The sequence below is a fragment of the Athalia rosae genome, chromosome 7 (genome assembly GCF_917208135.1).
Source record: "Athalia rosae chromosome 7, iyAthRosa1.1, whole genome shotgun sequence".
In the NCBI taxonomy this organism is placed as follows: Eukaryota; Metazoa; Arthropoda; class Insecta; order Hymenoptera; family Athaliidae; genus Athalia; species Athalia rosae.
In genome coordinates, this window is record NC_064032.1 from 14,784,689 (window position 1) to 14,799,814 (window position 15,126).

General features: G+C 42.4%; 1 protein-coding gene and 1 long non-coding RNA gene across 4 annotated transcripts in view; one reads left to right on the forward strand and one right to left on the reverse strand.

The window, feature by feature from the left end:
- The window catches only part of LOC105689632 (obscurin), a 187,147-nt gene that overhangs the window by 135,264 nt on the left and 36,757 nt on the right, over positions 1-15,126 (forward strand). The window lies entirely within an intron of this gene.
- The window catches only part of LOC110117211, a 35,342-nt gene continuing 28,712 nt past the window's right edge, over positions 8,497-15,126 (reverse strand). For 2 of the 3 annotated variants that reach the window (XR_007279450.1, XR_002305890.2), the window contains exon 4: positions 8,497-14,900. This is a non-coding gene — a long non-coding RNA (uncharacterized LOC110117211). The remainder of the gene's footprint in view (positions 14,901-15,126) is intronic. The other variant, XR_002305889.2, reaches the window with a different exon arrangement.

The following is a 15,126-nucleotide window of genomic DNA, read 5'->3' on the forward strand; positions in this document are numbered from 1 at the left end:
TTGCGGAGGACCGATGGAACGAACTTTCGTCCGGTGTTGCCCATCCGGCAGATCAAACTACACCGGTAGCAACGTTACGGCCGCGGTACGAAGTAGGTGTGCAAATTTGGAATAGCTCCCGTAGGTTTGACGAGGCGAACCTTCGCAGCCGCCACTGGCTCGGTCGTATAAAGTTACGGTAGAGTTCTGTGATTTAATATTCCAACCGTGGTTCGTTGATATTCAGTGGACAGATATTACCATTAAGAACAAGACCGGTGGAGTTACCCGCAGGAACATATGTCGAATCAAGCGGTCCAGCTGTGCTCGACATCTACATACAGATAGATCCCGCGATTCCGTGTATACGTATAATGTATAGCACGCGTCTCCGGAGAGAGTGGGAAAATTTTGCGCTACGTGACGAATTCCGCGATCGAGTTCAAAGGACCCCGTCGCCCTCGCTGGCTGGCCAAAGTTCGGTAATTAATCGATGGAAAGGGGAGGAAAGTGAAGGGAGAAATAGAAACTGGCCAATCGATCGTTCGTCGTATCGAGAAACGAGACGCTCTTGCGAGAGATTCGGAATACCGCAACCGTACGGGAGTCGGTGGGATTGTAAGGGGCGATTGAAATTTGGAAAAATGTCTCGATTGAAACTTTGAGGCGGTGGTTACATCGCGGTTAATTAAAACAAATCATACTCGCAAATTAGATCTCTTGATACTCTATAGCGACGAAATTATACGAGATCAAACGTTCCGTATATATATATATATATTTTCAGTCGTCGAGCGAAACTCGATTCACATGCACTCGATTCCTTGTCTTCTTCGTTTGTTCGTTAATTTATTTTATTTCTTGGTCTTTTGCGGTTCGTCGATTCAAAATCGTTGAACGTTTACCCTACCGCCGAGTAAACTCCCAGTCAATTGTTTTCCTCTCATGATATATACATAGTATAAACAACCCCGTTAACATCCCTTGAGTGTTTTCCCTCTACTCTCTCTCCTCCCCCTCTCTCCGCCCCCCCCCCCCTCCTTCTTTCCACCCTCGGTTCACCCCGAAGGAAAGCCCTTGTGCTCAGCTCGGTAGACCTCGGTTGGTACCGTACTACAGAGAGCCCCTTCTAGTCGCACACCTCTTCAAACCCAAAGCGAAAACACTTTATTGTAAGTTTCCCCCGGCTCTCTGTACTCCTATCTATTTATCCACGCTACCAAAAAGCGAGGGATCGTCTAGATCAGCGTATAGTTTAACGTCAAGTCTCACAAACCGTCGCCACGGAATCGAACGAACGCCCACCCCCCTTTCTCGACGATTATCGTCTCTCCGATACATTCGCGGCGGATCCTCGATTCTCCCTTCGACGAATCTAATAACTTATTATGCGCTCCGTCGACGATCCGTTCGTTTCTCTTCCGGGTTTCAATATTTGCGTACCGCCGCGATATCTGGCTTCGATATTAACCGGCGATATCGTCGACGCGAACCGCACCCGCGGTGAGAATCTGTCCGAATTCGGAACGGGGAGATGGAGAGAAAAAAATTTTTTACAACAACGCGATCGCTTTCAGCAATTTCTCTCCGAACTCCAAGGTGATTCTGTAAATCCTGGCTTCGTTAATTAACGAGACTACCACGTAGCGGTGTAGGAGTTGGTACATACGAATAGATTAGGATCGAGAGTCTCTAGCTGAGGATTAGACTTAATTGATTGCAAAGTCGAACGATGTTTGCTCTCACCCCTTCTAAATTATGCAGATCGTGCAAAATTAATTCAGATTAAATGAAAATTCATGCGCGCGATGTCTCGGCGTGTTTTATTTTACCCTTTTTCACTTGGGTCGATATATTTTTCACTGAAATCTAAGAACGCGCGCGAGTTGAGCGAAAGACGAAGGGCTCGAAACGAAGCAAAACCAGCCCTACATATACGACCGGGTTGAAACACAACACTGAATTTATGGGTTTCATTTCTTGGTTGAAAGAACGTGGTAAGCATGAGGGAAATATAAGTATTTTTGTATTCCCTCTAGCCGTTGCGCGCATTGAATTATTACGTAGGTACGATATGCAATATGCGAGAATCGGGTGTCTCTGAAACCTCGGGAGTGGAACGAAAAAAAAACGAAAATGATTTTTTCGAATCGAGTACAACACGCGCGCGTGCGTTACATCTCACGAATTCCCGTATATTCATTTTCATTTCGCGCGACGATAAATAACTTTTCGGTATCAATCGGAACTCGGGGGACACGCGTGAAAAGGCGTGAAATTCGCGTGGCGAAAATTCTTCGAATCAACGTTTATCGGAGAAAAAATTAAATGAAAAAAAACTCTGCTCAAATCGAGCGACGAACGTTATACGTTACATACGTATCGCGTAGCCTGCATCTGAGATTCGATGGGGATAATATTTTTTTTCAAACTTTCGACGTTAACGTGATGCGGGTATCCGTCAGCTGGTGCCACGTTACGAATAGTTGCAGAAAAGTCTAGACGCTCCGAAAACTTTTGGGAAAACCTGCAGCGTAGATAAGAAGAGTTTTCGCGGACGGTCGGTGCATGCGAATGTACGCCAAACCCTCGTCTTTACTACGTGTTGCGTATTACCCTCGTTTTATTATTATCGCCGTCATCGTCATTATCTCGATGCTTCTAGTTTTTTTTTTTATTCTTCAGTTGCGTAAAATTTGCGATAAACTTTGCAAAAGTTCGCGGTGTGGGGGTGCAAAAGTTTTCCTCTTTTGACGGAGTGAGGAAGTTTTAGTTTCGGCAAGTGCATCCCCCACGTCGCCTTTTTGTACACGTATACGTATACAGCGGACGAAAATAGAAAAAATACGAGCTCGCAGGGTCGAGTCAAAGTTTCGAATGCATCGAATGCAGCTGCTCGATTGATATATGTGCGTTGAAAAAATGCGGGGGAAAGAAAGTGGGTGTTGAAAAATGAGAGAAAAAAAATCTATACATAAGTAGCGAGTTGCTAGGCTACGTGTTGAAACGACTTGTTAAAAGAGCAGCTATCGAGAAATACTTTTTAGTACGTTCAATCGAGTATCCAATTATCGAAGAAAGTACCAAACCTAAACTGAACTCCGCAACTGGCCCCCACCCCCCTCCTCCTATCGCATATCGGTAGCTGGAAGGAACTCGTTTTCTGATGGTTTCTTCGTGCCGTTGCCGCTACGCCGCCGGTATAACACCTCGGATAATAAGATCGGGCAATTCCTACGAGGATTAGGTTATTACGTGTTGTATTATAGCCCCAATAATAAGAACTCAAATCCCGCGCAAAAGTCCTGAGGGGAAACTTATTATCTCCCAAGGAAACTGTCGGAATAGCAACTCGCGTTTCCCACTCGTGAATGAAAATCATTCGAACGAGGGAAAGATAAGAAATTTTCTCGCCGTCTTCAGCGCGAATTCTTTTGAGTCGATTAGCCGGATGCTCGGTCGGTCCTCGTGACGTTCTTCGCTATCGATTCCCCTGTGGATTTACGAGGTCTGAAGCAGCCAGAGCAACACCTAGCGAAATGTGGGCTCAGGGTCGCTAACTGCGTGTATTATGTATACGAAAGCTCCGCTCGTAAGCCTTAATAATGGCACGGGAACCTTAAACCCAAAACCTTGAATCTAACTCCGCTTCCATGCCTGCGGGAGATCAAATTATACTTTCCAGTCCAACGAATGGACCGAAACCGAGTCGAAGAAAAGCTTTTTCTTTCCCTTTCGTTTTTTTTTTCCAAACACCCCACACCACTCATGAAAATGAAAAAAAAAAAAAAAAAAAGAACGCCGATGATTACAGTCTCCGAAGTTGAGGGGGCAAGAGAAATAAAAAAGCCTTTCTTCTTCGAGAGATCAGAGGGACGCCACTCGATGAAGCCTAAGATGTTTTTTCGTTGTTAATTTTTTTTTTGAATTTTGATCGCCGAAATTTTGAAGATGTAAATCGCGTATAGTCTTTGCTCGGATTTTACGAAGCGGACAGAAGAAGGACGCGACGAATGGTAAAAGAGAACACGGTGTGGATTCGGTGTGGTGGTGGTGGTGGTAAAAAAAAAAAAAGGGGGAGGTTGAGAGTAAGAAAAATTGTTGAAAAGCTTCTCCGTAGAACCATAAATCGGCGGAGAGAGTCGACCGTGCTCAGCTCGGTTGTCATTCTCGAGGCGAGTTGCCAGGTTTTATTGACAACCGTGAAATGGAAAGCGAACTTGTTACACAACGTTCGCAGCTAAAATCTCAAGGTGAAACTCGGCGAGACCGATTGCTTAATTTCCAACCATTTAAAATTTAGATCACGTATTTACTCCCATCTTCATGTAAATCTCTGAACGTATATATATATGTACGTTGCGGAACGATCATCTCGTCGCCGCTCGAAGAGGTCCTTTCTATCCATTTTTGCGTTTCCTTTTTTCTTCTTCTCATTAATTCGTTTCGTTCGATTTCTCGCGTTTCGAATATCCCGAGATTGGCAAGGGTCTCCTAATCGATGAAGAAAAATTGAGTTTCCATCTCTCCGTACGGATGTCGAAGTGGCCTACGAAACGCGACAATATCTTGCCCATGTATGCATACGCGGGTAGCCCGAACGATCCACTTAACTGAAAATTGTCAGACGGACGTGTACCTCGTACTGTACCAGGTGGTTGCATATCCCGTGTGAGAAGGAATTTACGCTCGTGTGTACGGAAGGAGAGGGGTAGTCGGTGTATCTGGCGGAGGCGGAGGGAAGGAGAGAGAGAAACGAAAGAGAGGACATGCGGTAGGGTAAAGCGAGCCGGGCAGCACAGGGGAGGAAAGGAAGGAAGGAAGGATGTTGGTTGGTGAAAACGTGCTTCGAATTCTGGATTTCGTATCGCTGCCGAGAGTCCTGAAGGTATACGGGAACTATCCTGCACGAGTCCCGGAGTCCCGGAGTCCCGGAGTCCCGGGGAGTCCTTGGATAGAATCAAACTGTGTACAGAGCTAACGGAACTACTATAAACCAACCGAAGAGACCTGAATAGATTCGCGGTGGCTTTCTGTTCTGCCGTGGCCGCTGCTGCTACCACCGCTGCAGGGCGATGAAAGCAACCAAATCGAACGTCTATCCATCCATCCATCCACTGTATGCACGATGCGGAGTCTGTGTGGTTTTCTTCAAAGGAGAAACACGAACACCTGCCGAGAATGAGAAGGATAAATAACGCCTTCCGTCATACAGATTTTCTCCATTGGACAGAGTACACGGAGTTCGGAAATTCCGCCGATATATTTTCACACCACCTCGTACAGAACCTTCGCTTCTTTATTCACCCTCGATCCACAAACGTGGGTCCTTTCGGATCGACGTGTCTTGTTCTGTTGAAGAAAAAAGAAAAGCGGTAAAAGTTACAGAGAAAAAAAAAAAACGCCCACATATCACGAGACTTCGCGCAAGCTCAAGTGCCTCGGGAGAGCGGGACAAAGAGTCAAAGTGTCGAAGCACAATGGCGGTCACGGTGCAGGTGGATTATTTTTTGCGATTATTTATTTTTTTGCTCATTTCTTACGAGACGAGACGGGACGAAAATAAGCGAACGCCGCCGCCGCCGCCGCCGCTGCGACTGCAGCGATAAACCCATACGTTGATTTTCTATGGATTGAATTACCTACGGCCATGAGATGTGGTCGTGACCCTCGGACCTCGGAGCTGAGCTTTCTCGCTTCTTCGAAATCGCGAAGGACGAACGGATGATAAGTAGACTGGAATACCTACTGAAAAGATGCTCGATCTACTCCGAAGCTTACGGTAATTCGAATTCTTCTACATACGATAATGGAATAAAATGAGGCAAAAAGCCACCTCATTCTGGCTCATACGACGCGGTCTGGAGATGCGCATACGTAAGTTTTCCCATAATACCGAGGTACATAAATTCCTCGATTGATTTTCTGCAGGACATTGACCGCGACTGATCATATACCGAGTCTTATAAGGATCCTGTTTGCCGACAGCTTTACTTTGACAGACCTCTTCTCTTATTTTTTTCCATCCGCTTCTATTTGTCTCATACCGGGAATACTGCGTAGGGGGCTGCTGGTAAAAGGAATATTTCGACGCATTAAGTTGATCAGGAAAATAATCAGAATGCAGACGTTTCTCGTGATCGAAATGACGATAAGAATATCCGTGAATCGCTACGACCGGTTGAAAGACGATCTCAAGTACGAGGGAACCTACCCTACGGCAAACAATTTTGTGTGTTTAGCTTTTTCTCCCCCTCATTCGGATTGATCCGGACATTTTGTTGCTTCTATTTCTAAGGGAACGTGTACAACCGCGCTGTGCATGACACGCGACTTTTCTCATCGGCTCTATGATTTCTGAAATCGAGAGAGAAAGAAATCGGATACCCTATGGAAGAGAATTTTCGCATTACGTTCCTGCACAACGAGGAATATCTCCGAGCGAGGAAATGCGTGCGAGCTGGATACGTATACACGTACTTTTATGTGTACATACGTATACATATTTATACATGCTAGGAAAGATAATCTTAAAACGAATTTCTACGGTTCTGCAGACATCCGAAACCAGAGATAGGAGAGGAAAAAGGAGAACGAGAAAAAAAAAAAGGACTTCGCGGATCGAAGGAAACAAAAGTAAATAAATGACATTTCTTTATTGGCTGCAATCCCACAGGCTTTCCTTCCCCCGCTCGATCGCCTTTATAAAAATATATATATATATAGAAAAATATAGTTTACTCACGATCAACTCGTCTCCAAAGAGAGAACCAGTTCTTGCGGAATATAATAACAAAACTGCTGTTTTCTATCCCGCGGATAAAATTCAATTCGATCCAATTACGGATCTGTACAATCATGTGGATGATCACCGAATTTCTCCTTTCGTCATCAAGTATGAAAAAAAAAAAAAAATCGTTTCGTACCAAAGGTGTATTTGTAAAAATTTCAACCAAAATTGGTAACACCTACGGAATACTTTCTACCTTGGAGGGTTGCGGATAAGCAAAATTGGCAATTCTTTTGGGATCGCTACTTCGTCTCGTCCTTCGACACTGCGACTTGGAGCGTAACAAAGGTTACGACGAGTAGCTGGAAGAAAAAAGCAAGAAAAAGAAAAAAAAGTAGCAATAAAAACGGTGGAAAGCTCAGACCCTCGATAAAGTGGCCGAGATGATGATGAAGGAGAAGATGAAGAAGGAAAAACCAGGGAGAAGAGAAAATGGAGAAGGAGGAACACTGCGATCTTTCGGGAGGAGGTCTCTGAAAATTGCGAAAGAAGAACCAACCGAACATGGATACGTGTGTAAAAGAACCTCCAAAAGCAAGGAACGAAGCAAAGCGCTAATCCTGCGCGATTTCTTCCTCGTGAGATTCTCTCCCTTTTTTTGTCCGTAGTGTTCTTCGTCTTATTTTATTTTTATTTTTTTTTTTTTTTGCCGCCGGTTTCATTTCGGCCGCAGCACTTGGCCTGGCTGGCGCCTAGCCATGGAATGGCAAAGTCTAATAGGAGGTACTACCTACAACACACGTAGAAACATAGCTGTACGGACGGAGACAATTACGATATCGAATTCACCTAAAATTCATTGTACCTCCTGCAAGCGTAGCGCAGAGCCCCGGTTCAGCTTGCGTTTCACATCTCCGGAATCATGAGGACGAAGGAATTTCAGGTACATTCATTCCGGCGCTACAATAGAGGAGAAGGATATACTCCGTGTATACGTATACGTTCCACCGATGCGGTTTCACACTCCAGGGAGCGGCTATACCCACCGTAGTCCTTCATCCGTTGACATCTTCCGTCGCAGGAGTGATGATCCGAGGCTGCCAACCGTGAAAGCTCTATTTACGTTGACGGTCGAAAGACATAATATATCCAGAGTACAAAGCGAGTAGGAAACGTGCCCCGATTCCATATTTTAATACAAAATTTCGTTTGGCTATTTGAAAACCCGGGTACGCAGGATCGAGAAATTTCATGAAATTTCAAATCCGGCTTCTGGAAATTCGATTCCGTCGACGAGAAGAAAAAAAAAGAAAAAAAAAACATCCTCGATCCTCGCTGATTTATGTGAAATCGAGAAAACATTTCGTTCTTTTCCCCTTGTTCCTTTTCATCTCGCGAGTTGATCGGAATACTCGTTTCACACCGAAAGATTTTCGAATTTCAACGTCGATCGGTCGAAGGAGAAAAAGAGGGGAGTAAAAGTATCCGAAGAAAATATTGGGCATTTCTATTCACCTCGGATTTTAGTCGGCGAAGAAAAGAGGAAGGGAAAAAAAGCCGGAGAAATAAAGAAGACAAATCGCTTAAATTTTATCCACGAGGTGAAAAACCGTCGCTGTTAACGAAAGCTAATAAGGGTTTGAACGATGTATGGGTTGTGAAAAGTGGGTGGATGGAAGGGGTGAGGGGTGAGGGGTGAGGGGTGAGTTGGCGAGGGAGGAGGGAGGAGGGTGAAATTTAAGAATGACGTACTGCAGATACTTAACCTAACCCGACTCAAGGTCGTAAGCTTTTAGCTTCCGGTGAAAGTATCGGAGCGTAACTGATACGAACAAATGGCGTACCAATCCGTGCGAGGTAACAGAAGCAGCGGCAGCAGCTAGAGATTCTTGAAAAGCAGAAGAGACAAGTCTGAAACGCAGTTTCCCAAATGCTTCTCCGAATCTCGGGATAGAGAAAATAGTATTTTCATACCGACGCGCGACGCAGATAGATAAAGAGGACGGAAACGCCGCAACGATATTAAAAGAAAAAAATAAAATAAGATAGGAGAAGCATAAGAAATGATGATAAAAATGGGGAAGATAGTAAGGAAAACATGAACATGTAATGCATAATGTATGTTTTAATATTTACATAATACGAGTACATACATGTATTTTAAAGTGCTTCCCGCGGCAGACCGAAATTACCACCCTCGAAACGCGTCTCAGAATTTTTTTTCTAGAAAAAGAAAAAAATTAGAGTAGAAAAATTCGAAGAGACATTATCCCATTCTTGAATGAACGTACGTAGGAATGAATATGAAAAACGGTTTTGTAAATTAAAACTGTTTTCACGGTGGATGTTTTTCATTTAAATTTTTCAGTAATTTGTTTGAAGGTAATTTTAATTTATAACGCCGCGGAGACAAGGCAGACAATCTCACCCTAAAATATACACCCTCCAGAAACAACTTATCTTTTATAAAATATTCCAAGCGCCCTTACGTTATCATTTAATTCTGAGTGAGAAGGATTTCTATTCGCACCTGTACGCCTACAATATACCTGAACTACGTCGATGTATTTTACTCCACCGAAACCGGTATAACCGGATAATTATATTTCACGAATTTTCACGTTCGCCACAGATTTGCGACTGGCGCCGGTAGGTCAGACATAGAACGCCGTAAAATCGACGGGATCAAGGGGGAGGGGAAAAACCGCGTTCTGTTCCAGGTCGGAGATTTTTCTTTGCGTCGTTCAAAATGCGCTGCACAAAATTATCGAGAAAAAAAAAAGGTTTGAAAAAAAAGAATTCCACACTTCGTGTCGTTTGAGAAAATTTTCTACCCTCTACGCTCGTCGAATAGAGGGAAAAAGAGAAAGGGAGAAAAAGAGAAGGGAAAAAAGACAAACTACGGGAACGAAGTGCGAACTCGCGAGACAGTGGCATATCATTCCCGCACCGTTTATTCTCCATGTAACTGAAAGTCGCTAAAAATTTCCAAAGGAAAATCTCGTCGGACGCTACGTGCATTTTATTGCCGCGTCTGCATTGTACGGGATGACGTGCAACGTAAAACTGAAAAACAAACAAGAGACGAGCTTCCAGATGTAAGTTGAATGATGTTATATTTTTATAATTGCCGTGTAAGAGCGAAGTTTCCAATTTCTTTGGCGTTTCGAAGAACTCGGTTTTCTTCAACGAACGTCGATTATAATAACGTGGGGTGGGATGGTTTTATTTAAAAGACACCTACAAGATAAGAGCGAACTGCGAGTATAGTCACCTCTCAATATAAGCCTGTAGCCGTCGGGCGTAATTAGACCATATTATTCGACTTTATTATTCCTCTTTGAAGATACTAACAAGCAGCCCCCAGCTATTGCGACCCCCCATCCCCCTCTATATGTTTCCGTTTCTCCTCTTTTTTTTTTTCTTTGGAGGGCTTTTCTTTTCAACTTTTCTTTGGTTTTAGATAAAATTCAAATAAAATTCGCATAAATACCACCACCCTCCCACTTTTTTTTGCTCCCCCGCGCAATTTATGCTTATCGGTGCTTATATCCACAGGAAGAAATTTTCTCTAGGATACGGAAGAAGAGACGTTGTTTTTTCTCCTAGTTTTTCCCCCTAGACAAAAGTTGAAAAAAGTCAGTTTTAAAGGGAAACTCGAGACTGCGAGACCGCCGCGACTTCCCCTAATTCTTAGTCCCCCACTTCCCTACCGATGTATATCTCATACTAATTGCTGCTGCCGCTGCTGCGCGACTTTCCTAAATTACAAAAAGATAAGAACATTTCTATATAGATATATACCAGAACCCCGCTAAGCGATTTAACCCTTACCGCGGTATATCATTTGTTACAGGTATCTGAGTAAGGGGTGCGCAAATAATATTGAAAATTCATAAACTTTTCACCGATAAAACAGTCGATAAATTAAATTTTCATTTCCACGGAATGACTCCTTTTGAAAAATATTAAAAAAAAAAGTATTTCTATAAATCATTGCGATCTTCTGTTTCGCGGTTTTCCCGATCGTATACGTCTGCCCCTTGGTGTAAGGTCGTAGGTCGATTTTCGGTCTGGTATTTGCGGATTGAAAATTTCTTTTTTTTATTTTATTTTTTTACCTCGGGCTCGGTTAGTACGTGAGAATACTTTTTATGTTCACGCGACCGAAGATCGTGAAGAAAATACGCAACGAGACGTGCGTACGTAAGCATAAAATAAAAAGTGGCAGCAGGAAGGGACGATGGCGAGGGATTAAAAAGTACTTTTATACATTAACGGGTCCGAATCTCTCTCGAACAGATTTTTTTATCATCATTTTTTCTTGTTTGTTCGCAAACAAGCTAAAAACTAAACAAATACCGAAGGTGTTCGTGTCTTCGTATTATTCGGTTGGCAATATCTTGTCGCGTTTCTCTTGAAGATGAATTTCTGGTAAGGGAGGGAAGAACCCTGCAGGGCTGCGATATACCTACGGTTAAAGTCTAGATATGATGTAACGAGATGCCCTTGGGCAAAAACAATATTATTGTAAACACGAGGACGGGGAAACACAGATGCGTCGGTTAGGTATGTACTTCTACTTATTAGGTACCCCGCTGTACGCGCAGCCTCGAGTCCTTTGAATATTTCCAACCCCTAGCTCGTCATCCGCCGGGTGCTTCTTACGTACGTATTTGGGTAGGTAGGGTACACCGAAATACCAACTCAACCTAAATTTGATAATCATGCGTCGTACCGCGTTGCGTTATCGAGGCTGTAATGGCGCAAAATGAAATTAAACGTGTTCTTTTTGAAACAGTTTACGCCGCGCAACCCCATTTGCGTTAAATTTATTTCCTATGCATAACCGTATAGGTAATACTAATTTCTAGCGAAAATTGTTTCGACCTACTCGTTGATTGATTATATTTAAATTTATTAACGGGTTTAATTATCGAAATCATGGTGTGTAATTATTCTCACTAAAATATCAAAAACTTTACCTAAGAACATCTCGAGCGATTGAAAATTCAATCGGGTATTAACTCGCGATACTTGGAAACTTATGTACCGTACATTATGTAAAATATTGTACATATATATATAACTTTCATGGTACCTTGTAATATCATCGTCCTCCCAAAAATAATTCTCATCTAAAATTTTCCATTCTCGAAGGTGCTTTTTCCACGAACAATAATTCCCAAGGTGAAAGAGAGAGGGACTGTGCCGGAGTGAAGAGTAATTAGTGATAAATTCATCGTGAATTTTAGATCGGATGAGCGAGCTGTGGAATTATTTTATTTTTATATTATTCGTTTACCTTTTTTCTTCTTTCACTTTAATTAAAGTCAATGCAATGTCTGCGAGAATAACTTCGCGAAAATGTTATACCATCCACCCGATGGAAGGTTCGCTGTCCTTTCCTGCGGGTGAAGTGGGTGAAAAAAATAAAATAGAATGAGGAGCAGCGGCAGCAGCAACACCGACGAAATCCTCTAATCAATTCGCCTCAATTTGGGCGACAGAATCGCGCACCATTCGCATTGCCACCTACACCGTAAATTGCTTTTAGAAAATCTCAGCGTGACCGCGGAATAAAAGCTCTCCTATCCTCTTCATTCAATTATTATTATTATCAGAGCTGTGATTATTATTCTTTTTTTTTATCGTCGTCGTATACTTTTTGACTTTTGAGATACAGAAAAAAAAAAAGGAGAAAATAATTATTCATCAGGAGTGCGCCAACCCTCTGATCCTCATGTTTGAGAGAAGAAGAGGGCCATGGACAAATGGAAAAAAAAAAAATATAATAGGAAAAAAGAGCGAATAAATAAAAAATAAAGTAACGTAAAGAATTGGAATGAGGAAAGAGATGAGAAAACTGGTGAAAAAAAGGACGGGAAAAAATAAAATAAACAAATATATGACAAAACTCCTCTCGCAGTTTTCATCCGAAGGAAGACCCTTTCCTTTTACTCGGCCTGCTTCACCCCGCCGTATTCTCTCTCTTTTTCCGTTATACTTTGACTGAGCAGCTCGCAATCTTTTATGGCCTAATTAGGTATTTACTTTTATGCGAACTTTTTCCCTCCCTTGGCCAGTCTGTAGCTCGCTCTGTACGGAATAACAGCTTTTATTGCTGCAGTCCACTCGTTATACGCGCGGTATTATGCCGCTGCTCGTATAGCCGGCGCTTCTTATATTCGGCTACGCTGCTCGCGCCGCCGCTGCTCCCGTTGGTCTTGCGACGACTAATTTTCTGATTCAATCAAGAGACAAGAATTTATTATCGTAACGAAGAAAAGAATACTACAAACTAAAACTATACGGAAATTTTATTCGATAGCGGAAACGAATATGAGACCACCACAGATATTGCCGAAATAAGATATAAAACGACGAGGGTAGGCGTGCCGTGGTATAAATTAATCTCATTAATTTAGCCTAATTTTTATCATTCGTACGAATTTCAACTTTGGAAATTGTACGGAGCGATGTGCAAGTCTTATTTGTTTGGTTTGTTTCTTCTATTAGTTTTTTTGTTCCATTTTCGTTCTGCTTTTTATTCTTAAAGTCAGAGCGACGTAAAGTCTATCCGACGATGAAAAGATTAAACAAGTATAAAAGACGAATTCAACTTAAAGACAGCTACGCCCATAACTTGTCTACCTTCCGAAATATTTAATCCGCCCAAACATTAATTCAGTCTCGTCGTTTGCGATTGAATTTTTTTTTTTTTTTTTTTGGCTTTAAAATTTTCTCTTTCTTTCTGCTCACTAAAATCTTTGACAGTTCATTTTATTTGTTCCCATTTTTACTCTTCTTTTTCATTTTAATTTCATGGAATTACCGCAAAAAAAAATTAATCGGACCACGAGAAAGCGTAAGGGAGGGATTTATAAGGATGGAACAAATTGGAAAACCACCCCTCGTTTTTTTATTAATGTTTTTTTTTTCGAAAATGTGTTCGATTTAGTCGAGGTTTGTTGCGGTACGTAGAAAAGATAAGTGGACCTTGCGGGGCGTGGTACAGTCGATGACTCTTGTTAGTAGAAAACCGAAGACAACCCCCGCGATCACCGGCGTTAATCAAATAGTAGATAGGGCATGTATAGATAGACAGAAACGCACGTTTGTTGATAAAAATCGACAACCCATTCCTCAAAGTGTACCAGATTTCCTCTCCCACTCTTCTCGCCCTTCCCTTCTCCCCCGGTAATAGATACTTCCGAAGATAGATTATATCGGATTAGATCAGATCAAATCTCCATCTCTTTCTAGCTCTCTTTCTCTTCCGGTGCAAGAAAAGAAATTCTACTTTTTTTTTTTCTCCGTCTCTTTCGCGGGTATTTATTGAACTCGCGGGAAATAATTTCACTCACCCTCACGGCTCTTTCCTCTACGGATGAAACGAAGATTTGAAAAATCTAGCAATTAGTCTAATTGAAAATTTACCATGGAACATGAACAGATCAGAAGTAATCGCGATGCGTTGTATGTATTTTAGTGGGTGGGCATGCACGTCGTATCTCACTATACATTTCGCAGGCTGAGACGACAACGTTGCGATTCTCTTGTAATCTTGTATGTAACAATATCGCTTCGCAAACACATTTTCCAGACAACTAAACATCGTGTATAATTCGTTAATGAGATCGCAGAACTTCTCAGACGTAGACTACACGGTATAGGTTTACGCGAAACAGTTGCAACAAAAAATGCCAAGATACATCGCACAGTCAAACGTACTTGATTTTCTATGCAGACTTGTTTTCTACCACATCTGATTCTTTTTTTTTAATCTTAAAATAGAGAATTAATGAATTTTTTAAATTTGAAAGACGGGAATAAAATTCGAAAACCGTCGCTTCTTTAGAGGTGAAATGAAGACGCTATCGCGTGACGTATCGGCGGTTATATTCGTTGGAATGCCGTATCGTCGCCATGGGGTTGAATGTGAAAAATTCTCAGTAGCGAAACCCCGGAATTTTCATTCTCCCACATCTCCTCCGGCCGGGTACGCGGCTCTCTTTTTCCCTCCGTGTTTTTTTTTTCTGTTTTTTTTTTTTTTTTTATATAGCTGCAGCCGTAGTTTCATGCCAATCCACTCTCCCGAACGATGGTTCGCCAGAGTTATCAGTAGGAAAAAAGAGAAAAGGGAGGAAATAAAAAATGGAGGGAAGGAAAAAAAGGGCCGCAGCCGCACCTGGAAGAGAAAAGATATAGGCGGTGACGTATTACGGATACGTGTATTTACCTAAATTAGAAAAATAAAAAATACTCCGAGTGTGGTTCGCGCATGAGTCGTTGAGAATTTTTCATCCGAATTTTCAAGTTCGGGGGGCTCGCAGGGAAAAAACGCTTGAGACGTTCTCGAAAGGAAACGAGGGCGTTACGAGTTAAAGGGGATAAGAAAGAGAGACTGGGAAAGA